Below are 14,530 nucleotides of genomic sequence, written 5' to 3'. Positions count from 1 at the left end.
CGTTTATCTAACGTGTGCGCTACATTCTGTCGCAAGATATTGCCTGTTTAGGAGTTAAGGAACTGGACGGATCAAAGCTACGTCAAAAGTTTATAAATTTAAGTGTTGCGCGAGGCACACTTTCTTAGCCTTTTGAAATATAAAATTAATAATTAATTTTTGTGTGAGTTGAAGTAAAGATTTTCTCTGTAGAAATTAAAATCTTTAGTTTCATGAATTTTTGTATTTTACAGTCACTGTAAAATTTTCCTGGTACATTCATTATAAAAAAGTTAGCTCGGAGAGGGATAATATTACGATTTTGAAATTAAATTACATTCTACAAGGTAAATATTTACTCTAACTCATAAATTAATTATTAATTTTATATTTTAAAAGACTCAAACATTATTTGGGTGCTCGCAATGTCAAATTCATAAAATGATATAAATACTTAAAAATATTCAAATTCATAAGTCTCGAAGTGTATTAAATTTATTACTTTTGACGCCTAGTTAATCCAGTTTCTTCAGGATGTCCATCCAAAACTTGAAAAAAATTCCCTAATTTTCCGGTAATTTATTCAAAACTCCAAGTAAAATTGAAAAATTTTTAGACGAAACTTTTTTAAATAAGTTTTTTCTATGAGTTTTTTCTAATACTTTTTACTCCTGCAAAGGAAAAATAAACCACTTAAATTTTGGATATTAAATTTAAAAAGTACTGAAAAGAATTGATGACTTGTAAGCATTTTTCATTTGCATAATATTTTCATTTTCTATCATTAATTGTAAGAATTACAATAAAAAATGTGTACTCAGTATTGTATATCCAGTATTTTTTGCTATGACAACGAACATATAATCAAAGAGAGAAAGATATATCTTTACAATGTATTTGAAACATATAATTCGCAATCATTGACTAATCAGATTGCCGATGCTTGCAATATAAGAACAAAATGATCAGAGCGAATTTGTTAAAAAACTCCCTCTTGAATTCAAATAAAATTCCACAAAAATTCCCTGATTTTTTAAGATAAAAACAAAATCCCTAAAAACTCCAGGTTTTTCCAGAGAGTAGACACCTTGTTCTTGAGTGCAGCCTCTGGCTCGTTACGATATACATAATCCCGCCGATACAATCGCGGCATTAACAGCGGTTTTCGTTTGTTCAGCCAATGTTTTCACGATACATCTCGGCATTCCATTGTTGGAATTAAATATTGACTATAGTATCGCGGCCGAATTTACGTGACGAAGCGTAACAGAATTCGCCGCCGCCATCGGACATTTGCCCGCGGGCAAATTGACCGTGTTAATTTTTCACGTGCATTTTCGCGGCCGCGACGCGTATTATTCCATAAAATTTCGCGGCGCGCAAATAATCCGAAAAGGGCGCCCCCTCATCCTCTCACCGGTTCGGCCGGCACGGGGGTTTTGTTGTCGCAGCACATTAATACGAAAAAGCTCCATTACCCACGCCGATAACGGACTCGATTATTATTATTTCAAAACACAGCGATATAGATTGTACGGGCGCGACACTCGCCGCGAATTAATGCGCGACAACGGGAGCAGCGCGTCGCTCGCCTAATGCCGTTACTCTATCGACGCCGGGACTTAACGACGTTTTAAAAGTCTGTTATTATTTCGTATTACGGTATTTAACGGCCGTTCCTGCGCCGCCTGTTAACGGCGATAATTATTCCCGCAGTTCACCACTCGGATTTTCTTCCTTTTCCCGCCAAGCGCGCGAGAATGTCACGAAACTCACGCTTTCGATACATTAATTTTGCACGTGACGATGATATATTTATCGTATCTTAAAAGGCTAGAGCATTCGACAGCTTAAATAATTATGCACACAGCTGTTTAGCATCACACTCGTTGCGCAATTATTTGCACAAAATATTCCGCTACGAGAAAAACTAGAGAGACAAAAATCTGGAAACTTGATTTTTTCCAGCAAAAAAAGGTTATGTAATGGCGAAGGAAAATTGACGTAAATAATCTGCATTTTCTTGAAACTAGTCGTTAAAAAACTAGCGAGCTAGCGGTTGAAAGAGACAAAAGTGGCAAAAAGTAGATGACTTGAAAAGTATAATTCCACGGTCACATAGCACGCTATTTAAAAATGTTTTGAGTAACGCTTAATAACGGCGGATTCGCCGATAAAACAGCGCGACGAATTTACTTTCTCGTTCCCCTTATACGCGATAATTCACCATTCTCCATAATTTCATTTTCGATGATTTTTTTTTTCCCTTTTTTCTTTTTCTTTAACCAGCACCGCGATAATTCCGCGCCCGCATACGCCCGCGTCATAAACTGTATCAAAGTCCATTACGTTCCCGCGCACTCGCGGCCATCTTTTTTTTTTCTTTTTCTTTTTCTTTTTTTGTTTCGCGGAAACGAGCCGGCTTTCCGGCCCGATTACCGACACCGGGGCTTTTCCACCACTTGTTCAAAATCGACAAAACGTATCGCTCATAAAGTTCGTTACGGCCACACGCCTGGAAAAATTCCGTTGGCTTTTTCGCGCCGTTGCTCGCGAAAAATTCAATTCAATTCACGCGCTTCCTCATACGTTTACCGTTTCAAGAGATCTCTTTTGCGAACGCTGATTTAAATTAATTTATTGTCAATTGTTTGTACTTTGAGCCTATTGCGGTTATTATTTAATTTACTGCCCTTTTTCGCAATACGTTTAAATGTTTTGGCTGTGCAAGAGTAGCAAAAAATTAGAAAAAAAAGAAAAAAACATTTTTTATGTTTATATTATTTGAAAAATCAAATGAATAAATCCGAATTGTAAAAAGAATTAATTCCAGAAAACATAAGGATGTCCTGAGGAAGAGTGAATGATAGTCGAATACTAGCCTCTGGAGAATCCAGGGAGATCCTGCGGGAAATATCCTAAGGAATATGTTAGGGATATTTTTCGTATGCTTCAGGGAACAAATTCTGAAAATTGCGTCCTGTTATTTATTGCTAATATGAATATTCTTAATTTTTTTGGACATTTATCTACCCAATTTCTAAACTTCATTTCTCATGAAATATTTAATAAATAATTTTGGATATATATGAAAACGTGCGCATTAAATTCAATTATTAATATTAAACAAAATTAATGTTATCAATTGCCAGATAACACATGTAAATGTCCTCTGGAAATCCAAAGGACATTCATTATAATAGACAGGATAGATATCCTACAGATATTTATAAGACCTTAATACTTATTATAATACTTAAGATTTCTAAATTATGTTAAATAGCCTATATAACTAAAAATAGTCATGTAGGTATATTAAGTTTTCATAAAATATTATTTATAATATCTTAAAAAGGTACTGTTCTGGTATCTACTTATTCAGGATGATCCTGAGGATGTCTTGTGCTGTCTGAGAAAGTATCACAAAATAACATGGTTTATAACATCTTCGTAAAAGAAAATAGTTGTAATTAAAATTTTTTTTAATTTATCATAAAAACATTTGATCATAAATATCTCCTAAAATTAACTGTAAGAAAAAATTAAGTAAATTGCAGAAAAAGAGAGAGAGAGAGAGAGAGAGAGAGAAATCATATTTTTCTACAATTTTTAGTAAATAATATTTAAACAAGTAGATTTAAGTCAAGTTTTACATGCATATTTATTAGAATTTTCTTAATACATGTGAAAATTCTTATTTCATTGACAATGTTTTTTCCTTGTTGCCAACAAGTATTACAATACACGATTTTCCATGAGAATCAACAATTAACTTTAAACTTAAATAATTTCTAAACCATTAATAAATTGTGCTCAGGTTTTGTACAGATACTCAAAAGAAATAGTAGAACAATGTAATATTCATGCTTTCGTCAATGTTTTGACATATGACACATACATCCTTAATATTCGCGTGCGCGGAGAACAATCGGTCAATTTTCAACATGTTTAACTTGCAAAAATATGAAGAGGCTACGATCTTCTACGCAATTCTTTCAAATTCTAAATTTGACTGACACGTATGAAAAATAAAAGGAGTGCTTTTTTGTTCTCTTCGTAAATGTCTAAATAATCAAGTGTGCGAGCCTCTCTATACGGAGTTCTAAATCGAGGTCACACCGAATTTTCTACTTTAACCTACTGAATACAGCAAATTTCAGCTTTCTAAAACAGCAAGCCACGGCGAACGATATTTGCCGCAAAACTACGGACTCAAAATTAGTTCCGACGATTCTGCAAATTTTTAAATTCCAGGAGCACATAGCAAACGTCACCAAGGTGCAAACCTATTGACTCTTGGACACCTTTGTCAACACAATATTGCAAACTTAAGACATATAAATGTCAAAACAATGTTGTAATTTCTAAGAATAATGCGTGATCGTTTCATGAATCTCTTGCGTGCTTTTTTTAAATATAATATTTGTTTTGCTTCTTTTAAGGTATTTCATTTGCTTTCCCTTTTCGAATTAAATACAACATCTCGCCCTTACCATTTAGTACGAGATTAGCAATAATTTTCAAGATAAAGTTTCGGTCGCCCACTATTTATAGAATTTCAACGCGGTCAGGGCAAGGTATTCAATTACGACGCAGGCTCTTGCTCGTCTAGAGATTTAAGGATGCTGCGCACGACGTGCAGCATTCTGCATTGACCGGTGGTAGTAACGCACGACGAGAATTTCGCATCGCTCATTATCATACGAATATGGCAGCGTCGAAGATGACAACGGATCATATGAATAATCGCGCTTCCCGCGTGCATAAATGAAGGTTCGAAAATTATCGTTGAAATAGATACACTTAATCGCTGCATTCGTATATCTTGCTCAATTTTCGCTTCATCTACGTCAATCCCTTTCGAAACAATCATCCCGTATAAATCCGTCCGCCTGCCGCTGCACGACAGGTATATAATAATCACCGGGTACGTTTCGCCGTGTCATCGTCGCGCACCGCGTTCTGTCATTTTCGATCCTTTGTACCGTCGGCGATTTTCGCACGCGACCGTCATTATTTACATTCATCTTCGAGCGTAATTGCGCTCTTTCGCGATCATCGGTGTTGGGTACAAAAATATACGCGGTGGGAAGCGCGCATCATTTTCCATAGTGGAAAAACGAGGAGCATGGAAAGTGACGTTTTAAAAATGCCTTTCGGCGCGCGCGCAAAATTCTCGGAGACTAGCGGAAGCAGAAATTGCCGATAGTTTGCATTTGAACCGGGTTTCGCCCGCTTGAAAATGCCTGTCGATAAAACCAAATGTGCCCAAACTTTATAGATTGTATTCTCGTCCCGTATCCCAAAGTGTCACCGCATCGAAAAAAAAAAGGGGGGGAAAAAAATGAAGGGAGGTACCACCGTACCTATTATTTTCGCGTACTCTGCAATTAAATTCATCGACAATGTCGGACTTTTATAATAAAAATTTGAGATTAGATAAACAAATACACGAATTAAAAATGCGACGGACGTTCGAGCTTGATGCGCTACTCGTAGTTTTTGACATCGAAAAGCTTGCATTCATCTAAGAGGCATTCATGATATTGACGCTCACTGTATATATGATGGTAGTGATGGTAAAATCAAGAAATGTATACCAGCCAATCGAATCTGTTCAGTCTGTAGCAGCAGCCTGTGCTATTACATTTTTCTACCTCTACAAAAACTTGACTTAACAGTTATCACATGGAGTTGATTTATCTCGCGGGGAAATCGTTTATATATTGAACGTCCAGGGATACATAAATCCCCTGCACACGAAAATCATCGCTATCACAGATTTGTACGCAGCCGGATCGATATGCATTTCTTGAAAGAAAAAAAAAAAAGTAACATATTTTACATGCACGGCATTATCAATTAAATACTTCCGAGTTCTTCGAAAATTTATCCGTCTTTCGAACGTCACGTCATGCGGAAGATTATTCCGAAAGCGAGTCCAAAGTCGAGAACGGAAAGGAACAAAGAACAATTGCGATAACACGGTTGGCGAAATAGTACGATGTGAATTTTTTCACGTCACACAGTTCGAATTTACGTGACAACGAGGTAGCGTTAAAATCGCGCACGATTTCGCGAGAAATCGCCCGAAGGCGAGCGAGTCCGAGCTTTGCTCGCGCGCGCTCGAGTCTTCGCCTTGACATTTCGCGGCGAGGGAGAGAGAGAGAGAGAGAGAGAGAAAGGGGGAGAGAGAAGGAAAGAGAGACGCGATCAATTTCAGGCCGCGGCGACCGCGAGAATAGATGTAGTAACCGAGCGGAGCCGTAGCGATTTGAAAACGTCGAAGATAATCGCGCTCTTTCCCGATCGCGCGCCGAGATAATCGCGCAAGAATTGCGCGAGGTCGGGCTGATTACGTTTTAATACCGTCGCGATCGCTATCGGCGCGTTATAAAATATCGTTGGAGGCGCGGGTGACGCCTATCGCGATATTCTTCGAAAATTTTCTAACGACGCGCGAAATGACTTTCCTGAGAACAAAAGCCACTCTCACGACATTCTCTCGATGTAATTAAACTGTAAGATAATCGCTTTCCAATTCTCTCAAAGAATTCTCGCTACATATAAAGCAAGAAAAAAAGAGGCTAACGGGTTCGTATAAATTTGTGGCTTCTTCTTGATGAATCTTGAAAATTTAAGTGTAATTGCGAAATTCCTTAACACTGAGAATGCCCGAATTAAGTTCCACGGAATGTGACAAATTAAAGAATTTGAATTATAAGACAGTAATTGACGAACGTAAAAGTCGCGCGCGCGACAAATGATGTCGCATTAAATTTTTCAAGATTTATATGTCATATGTCAAAATATTGATAAAAGCATAAAAATTTCGTAGACTCTATTATTTCTTCTGAGTATATGTGCAAAATTCTGTTAAAATTAAAAGATTTTTAAGTTTAAAGTTAATATTGTTTTTTATGGAAAATTGTAATACTTATTGACAAATTTGACAAAAAAATTTCACATATGTATTAAGAAAATTCTAATAAAAATCTTTATACAAAATTTGATTTGAATCCACTTACGTTTAAAAATTATTTGCTAAAAATTACAGAAAAATATTATCTCTCTCTTTCTGCAAATTACTTATTTTTTTTTCCCCCCTTTTTTTCTTGCAGTGGATATCAAGAGTTACAATTAAAAATTTTTTTTATAAATTAGGAAAAATTTTAATTACAATCATTTTCTTTTACAAAGATGTGAGAAACCATTTTATTTTGTGGTACTTTAATTCTTTTTGTAATCCACATTTATTTGATTTTTCAAAAAGTATAAACGTAAAAAATATGTTTTCTTTTTTTAATTTTGACAGTTTTGTGCTATTGTACAGCCAAAACATTCTTAATTACAAATTCGCAGATTAGAGATACAGCTAGAATTCTAGCACAGCCTGTACAAGAAGAGAGAGAAAGAGAGAGTGTGTGAGAGAGAGAGAGAGAAAGAGAGGACGGGGAGAACCGCATTCGCGCGATAATTCCGCCGGCTGGAAGCACGCGCGACCGCGTAACGAAAATGGCGATGTCCGTCGCGGCTGTTTGCCGATATCGCACGGATCCGATTCGCGCGTGTTGTCGCAATCTAAGCCGCGATACGACCGATCTTTCGCCGCGCGCATAAATTAATTTCGCTAAATTATTACGTCAATAAACGTCCGTGCTTAACGCGCCGTTAAACGTCCGACCGGCACTTCCGAGAGGTAACGATACGTTATTTATCGCCAACAACCGAGAAAATTCACGAGGCCACGAGCGGTCGCGCGCGTGTTGCCATGTCGTGAGTCATGTCGATGAGTCCAACTTCCCGAGGAGGGTGACAAAGAGATCAATGACGAAATACGAGTCTTAAAATCCCCGACCAAACTGGACTTGACTTGGAGAAGGAGCCGATTCGAGAATCGGCTCGCGATCCGCCAATTCTGCGCCACATTGTTTTTAAAATCCGATATCATTAATGCGTGACGTCACGAATGCGCGGCACCATTATTTGCATCTTTTTGTCTACAAATTATAGACTAAATCATATAAGCCTTTTTTCTACACGGTCTGCAGCAGATTATTAATATGAATAAAGTTTCCTTCTCTTACGCGTTTATATCTTCTCTATCTGTTTTTACACCTGTCATTGTTAAATGACATAATTACATTACTCGAACTTGGACTCTTGTTCAAAAAAACACAAATAACAAATAGATGCCTATATATTCATCTACGAACAAATAGAGTTGGCGAATAATCTGGTATAGACGATTGTCGAGATTATTTTCAACTTAACTTAGCTTGTATCATGCAACTTAATACAATAAATCGAAGCTGCGATCGAGGATCGAGGCGAGGTGCGAGATGGCCGCGAGATTCTCGCGTAAAATGTTAGGCTCTCGTTCGAGAAAGCAAAAAGAAGCGTCAGACGAGGCTGGTTTACGCCAGTTTACACGCATTTCCATCGAATTAGCCTCGCACACAGCCTGTGCGTTCTTTTTGCGACATGCACGTTCTAATTACCCCGCGAACCAAGCGCTAAGGCGTCGCTCGACTGGGCATAGTGTAATTGGTTCGTAGAACGTAAACATCCAGGAATCTGTTTACTCGATAGATCGCGCCTCTGTTATAGCAAGAAAATTGCATTCTGTGGAATACCTGCCGCCGTTGTAAGCTGGCTGAGCTCCCGCTCTTCCGGCTTCTACGCGCCTTGGACAATGTCCGAGACGCTTGGAAACCGTTCCAATTTCAAATTTTTTGTCGTTATTTAAACCGTGAGTAAGAATCCAAACATGAGTAAAAATACAAACATAATCATATTTAACCGAACATAAATTCGATGGCGTATGAATATACAGAATGTTTCAGAAATACTTCAACAAGCTCCAGTAGTGAGTCTCCACGTAAAAACAAGAAAAAATGTCACGTAAACATATGTCCGGAAATACCTGGTTTATGAATTATAATCGAAAGATTTCAATGACGAAAACTGATAGAATATATCTACAATGACACATGACCAATGTAATACATCTTCAATTCAATTGTTTATCTACTCACAACAAATATTCAAAATGTCCTCCACCTGCTTCAATGCCAAGCATGGTCACGTCGAATCATGGACTGTCACACCCTTTCAAAGATCCCATGACAGTTGCGAATAGATTCGCAGGCATCTATGATGCGTTGATGAAGCATCTCTTCATTTGCAATTTCAGTTACATAAAGTAGGACTTTTAAATATCCCCACAAATAAAAATCTAACGGATTTAGGTTAGGTCATGGTACCAAATTGTAATTTCTCCATATGTTTATAGGACATTTTTTTCTTATTTTTATATAAAGAATTTACCCCCAAAGTTTGTTGAAATATTTCTGAAACACTCTGTATAATCCTTCGAAACGAATCGTAAGAATAAATTGCTGATGTAGATATCCAAAGGAGACGTGAGGGAGAAATCGAAGATGAAACGCGAATGGAAATATATTAGACAAGAATTAAAAAATCGTGTTTTGAGATTTAACACGTGCATCAAGAGAAGATCTCTCAACGTGTATATACATAACGGGTTCCTGGAATTTCGCGGATTATCGACTATTGTGTGCGTCGGAATATGTCAGGAAATATCAAAGGAACACGTGTCCGACGTAATCGAAATTTATTGACAGAATTTCCGAATGAAATGACATGGCGCCGTCAGAGCCGAAATCCGACGCGGGACAAAAGAATTTCGATTTGCGACGTCGACTGTACTCCCCGTCGCGCCGTTCGAATCTCAGCGTTTTTCAGCTTTCGGACGTTCCATATCGTCGGTGTAACGTCGGTAACGTCGGAGACACAACGAGGTTCCGGTCTCTCCTCGACTTGTCCGGAGCGACAGGTTTCCGTGCGGAACACGTGACGCGACCGGCTTCGCTCGATAAAACTGACAGACGGCCGCGCGCGGCGCGCGTTGCATATAACTGCATCCTACGTTGTAACTCTGTTTCAACCGCATAATTTTTATTCGATCGCGGATCGATCGACCGTCTATCGATTTTATCCTGTCTTCGATGCGAGCATTTTCAAACTTTGAAAATTCTACGTACGCATTATGAAAGATGCGCGATTTAATGTACACACAATGTATTGTACAATATTATTCAAATATTAATGATACTAACTATTAGCAATTTTTTGTTAACGATATTTGTTGAAAAAAATTGAATTACATGACATTGGTCATGAGAAAAATTTTAAATAAATACACAGAGAATTATTCATACATATAATAAGTATTGTTTAAATAATATTTAGTACAGCACTAATTAAGTAATATATATAAAGTATATTAGAGTAAAATATATTTTAAAAAATTCTATAAAATTATATTGAGCAAAAATTCTGTCCAAACTTTACCAACAATTTATTCACAATTTTCTTCGATTGCGCTTACACTTTGAGTAATCATATGCCCAGTCTGGAGCGGACTGGACGAATAAAATCAGAGATGTTTGATGTTTCCATTCCTCAAAGCGCGAATTATTACAGATTCGCATTGATTTTAAGGGGAAAACACGCTCCCCGTCACCAGAACAACATGTGTTTTTCAACACTCGCCAGCACAAAAGAACCTTGGTAAACGTTATCCGACACAATGGCGCGGTTGGAATCGATCTGGATCAAATTCACTCGCGTGAAACAACTCGCGGATTAATAATTACAACGGTGCTTTTCTATCGAGGCGAAATTATGATTCGATATTATCGCGAACATCGCGTATCGAACAGAAACTTTAGCTGTCACGCATATTTATATGTAATCATGGCGAGGAATTATGGCGCGTAATGCGTGAAAAAAAGATGTAACGGCGAATAATTTCGACGAAAAGAAGAAATATTATGGCGCTCGTGATTATTATCGCGGTTCACTTCCACGACACTCACATGTCAAATCATTGCGTCACACAACGTCTTATTGCGATTATTATAGCAATGGGTGAAAGAGCACGTTTATTGCAATTAGTATTTGAAAACTGTGAATATATTAAAAGAAGCTCTAAGAGCATTTCTACATTATATGTATCTATATGTATATGTATCCATCGCTAATATTAATTATAAAACATTGTTTTTTCTCTCTCTCTCTTTCTCTCTTTCGATCATTAGATAGTCTGTTTGTACCTTTTAGCTCAAACCTGTTTCAGCTTTATTTTTGTTGTGATTTTTTAAAATCTTCGAGTCATTTTTTAAATGTGTTAATTTTTTCCAGTTAGTCGCAATTCTTAATTTTATCCACCCTCATACTTCATTTTTCAACTGCTCAGATTGAAGCTTCGTTTTCTCATTCGGACAACTGAAGAAAATAGAGTGAATCACAGATGATGGTGAATGAGGAGATAAAAAAAAATTCCATCAACAATTTAAATTTCAATTAAACATTCAATAAAAACTATTTAGTTTGCGCTGATAAAGTTAGAACGAAAATATTAGAAAATCTCAGAAATAACGAACCTCGTAATTATCTTGGACCGAAGAACTTATTCGGTAACATAATCGTTTCAATCAGCTAATTTCCCAGAAATGCATCGCCCCCGCATCGGCGATGAGAGAAGCGATACCGAAAGAGAGACACGGTGTGCGAAATAGCTCGCCTGTCGTCAAAACGAGGTCAATTCGCCGCTAGAGAGAGAGAGCGAGAGAGAGAGAGAGAGAGAGAAACAGAGAGAAAGAGAGAGGGAGAGAGACTGAAGAAGAAGCCGTCGAAAGGTGGACGATCGTAGACAAAACAGCGATAACAGAAATGACGACGGTAACGTTTCGCAGCAATTGCGACACCGACACCGGCGAATCCTCCCTCCTGTCATCCTATTGACGACAACGACGACGATCGTCATCCGCACTCGCCTCGATGCACTCGCAACGCTCGCGCGAGCACGAGCGCAAAATCTTTTCGGCCATTTTGGTGTCTAAGAGAACCGACGCTAGTAGTGCGCCTCTCGCGCGGACCCCGTCGATCGGCCCCCCTCGTAACTCTCTCCTCTCTCTCTCTCTCCTCTCCCCGTCCCTCACGCCCTTTCTCCCCGCGCACCTAAAGGCACACACGATGACACGTGCACATTCTCCTTTAACGCACACGCGCGAGTGCGACGGGCGCTCGCGAACGCGCGCGCGCGTTTGTTGGAGGACACTCCTTCTCACTCTTCCTCGGCACTCTAACTCGGCACTTTGCTCCGTGTATCATTAATTAATTGCCGACGCGCTTAAAAAGAATCATCGGATTTCGTTCTTACGGTTCCCCCTCCCCCCCCCCTTTCTCTCTCTCTCTCTCTTTCTCTCCTTTTCCGATTTCACGAATAAAATGATTACTCACTCTCGCGGTAGGAAGGATCGTCGCGCTTCTTTCCTCACTCGTATGCTTCGGAGTTTCTCGTGGCGATTCGCCGACACATTCCGGGCTGCCGGTCTTTGCGATCAGCGCGCTTTCCCGACGACATCATTCCTCTGTCCCGCGACGATCAATCGCACGTCCCTCTTCCCGCGCGCTGATCTCCTCTTTTTTTTTTTATATACACTCGCGAAAACGCAGCACGGATGACGATCGCGAAACAAGAGCCACGTCAAAGCGAGACTGACTGATAAACACGCGGGTGCGCGGGCGCTGTGACGATCGACGGATGCACCGATCCACCCTCGTTCGCCCCCTACCCTCGTCCCTCTCCCTCACTCTCTCTCTCTCTCTCTCTCTCTCTCTCTCTCTCTCTCTCTCTCTCTCTCTCTCTCTCTCTGGAAGGAGCCTGTTGCTCCGGTACCGTTTCGCTGCAATGTGTCTACGCGATTCTCGCGTAGACACTAGTGCTGTTTCTCCGCCTCGTATTCCTCGCGACGAGATAATCGCGAATATCACTACGATTAACAATGACGACAATAGCAGCAAGTTTCTCTCGCACGCCGATTGCACTCGATCTTTTGTGTTCCTCTTCCTCCTTACCGTGACAGTCCGTAACGTTGACAAAGTGGCCGACAATGGTACTCGCGCGATCAAGGACTACCTTATGACGATCGATGATCCTAACCGGCGCGCGCGTTCACAACAACAACAACAATAACAACAACGGCGGCGGCGGCGGCGGCGGCGACAACGGATCGCGTCTCTTTCGGCGGGATGGAACTTTTTTCTTCTCCACTTGGCGGCTCCTCAAAACCCTTCACGATCACTTCTCCTCTCGATCTTCACTGTCTTTCTCTTTTGTCGATCCCAAGACGGATCGAGATTATCCTTCCGATTTCTTTTCAACTTACTTTCCCTCCTTCCTTTCCGTCCCTGTACACACACCGCGTCCTTCTCTTTCACTCCCTGCACTCTCTGTCCACCCCTTGCGTCACTCTCCCCCCTGCTCCCGATTCTCGCGCGTTAAATACCTCAGGCGAGAGGGAGACGAGACGACGGCACACGCACACGCACTTCACCTTGCCCAGGCCTCGACGTTTGATCCGGCTCCGGATATGCGACGTTAAGTCGAGTTGCGTTGGGTCGCGCTGCGCTCCCGTAACTGCATCCGCGTCGGACGGCACGGCTTGCGCGCTAGGAGCGCCGCCATCCGATCACCCCACCATCATCTACGATATCCACCACCACCACCATCACCGCCACCACTTCCACCACCATTGCCACCACCACCACTAGCATTGCCGCCACTACCACCACCACCACCACCACTACCATCACCACCACTATCGTCATCGCCGCCGCCGGCACCACTACTATCACTAGCACTACTACTACTGATTACTACTACTATTTGCGACGCAACTAGGTGCACTACTACCAATCGCCATCATACACCACCAACATCATGATCCTCCTCTATACTCTCCGTCACACAATCGCGACCGGTTACCATCACCATCATCCGGACGTCGTGAACGACGCCGACAACGACACAACGACAATGAAGCGACACGACACGCACACAAATGTCCCGATGCATCATCGTTCTATAAATTACACGTGTGTGCAAGTGAAGGGGTATGTGTGTGTGTGTATGTGTGCGCGCGCGTACAGACGCGCATCCTTAGCGGCCACGAAACCAAGCCGCGTCGGATTCGTGTATCATGCCCGTCATCGACGTCTATGTCAACGTCGTCGGCGTCGTTGGTCCAATTGCACATTTTACGTGCGCGCCCGACCACCGATTCTGTCTCTTTCCCCTTCCGATCCTTCTTCCTCTGTACCTGCAACGGTGTATGCCTGGTTGGTACAGAGCACCGCAAAAGTTTCAACTTCCTTCGCGAACTCGATCGTTTCGGGAAGACAGAGAGAACCGGCCAATATTTCACTGGTCTAGAACGCTGTTCGTATAAATAGTAAAATTTTCGCGAGATCCTATAAAATTTCGTTGTCTCCGTACTAATTGACGAATTTTAACCATTTCTCTTGGAAGAATAAAGAATTTTATCATCGCTACTTTGGCAGCGTTCCGTTTGACCACGTCCCAATTGATCACAGCCACTCATATCGATCGACGCCTAGAGTAACTAGCAACGATTGCCCAATCAAAGATTCTTATTTTGAATTGACCAATTGGCGGCGA

General features: G+C 40.5%; 1 protein-coding gene across 2 annotated transcripts in view; it reads left to right on the top strand.

The window, feature by feature from the left end:
- LOC126850694 (RCC1 domain-containing protein 1) overlaps window positions 1-14,530 on the top strand; it is a 293,787-nt gene that overhangs the window by 117,617 nt on the left and 161,640 nt on the right. The window contains exon 8 of one of the 2 annotated variants that reach the window (XR_007687567.1): window positions 11,625-11,636. The exons of the other annotated variant lie outside the window; for it this stretch is intronic. The gene's annotated coding sequence lies outside the window, so the exon portion shown is untranslated. Of the gene's footprint in view, window positions 1-11,624; window positions 11,637-14,530 lie in introns of those variants that run through there. 2 annotated transcript variants of the gene reach the window in all.

Source organism: Cataglyphis hispanica, chromosome 6, assembly GCF_021464435.1.
Source record: "Cataglyphis hispanica isolate Lineage 1 chromosome 6, ULB_Chis1_1.0, whole genome shotgun sequence".
NCBI lineage: Eukaryota > Metazoa > Arthropoda > Insecta > Hymenoptera > Formicidae > Cataglyphis > Cataglyphis hispanica.
This window is presented reverse-complemented; position numbering and strand designations above follow the sequence as displayed.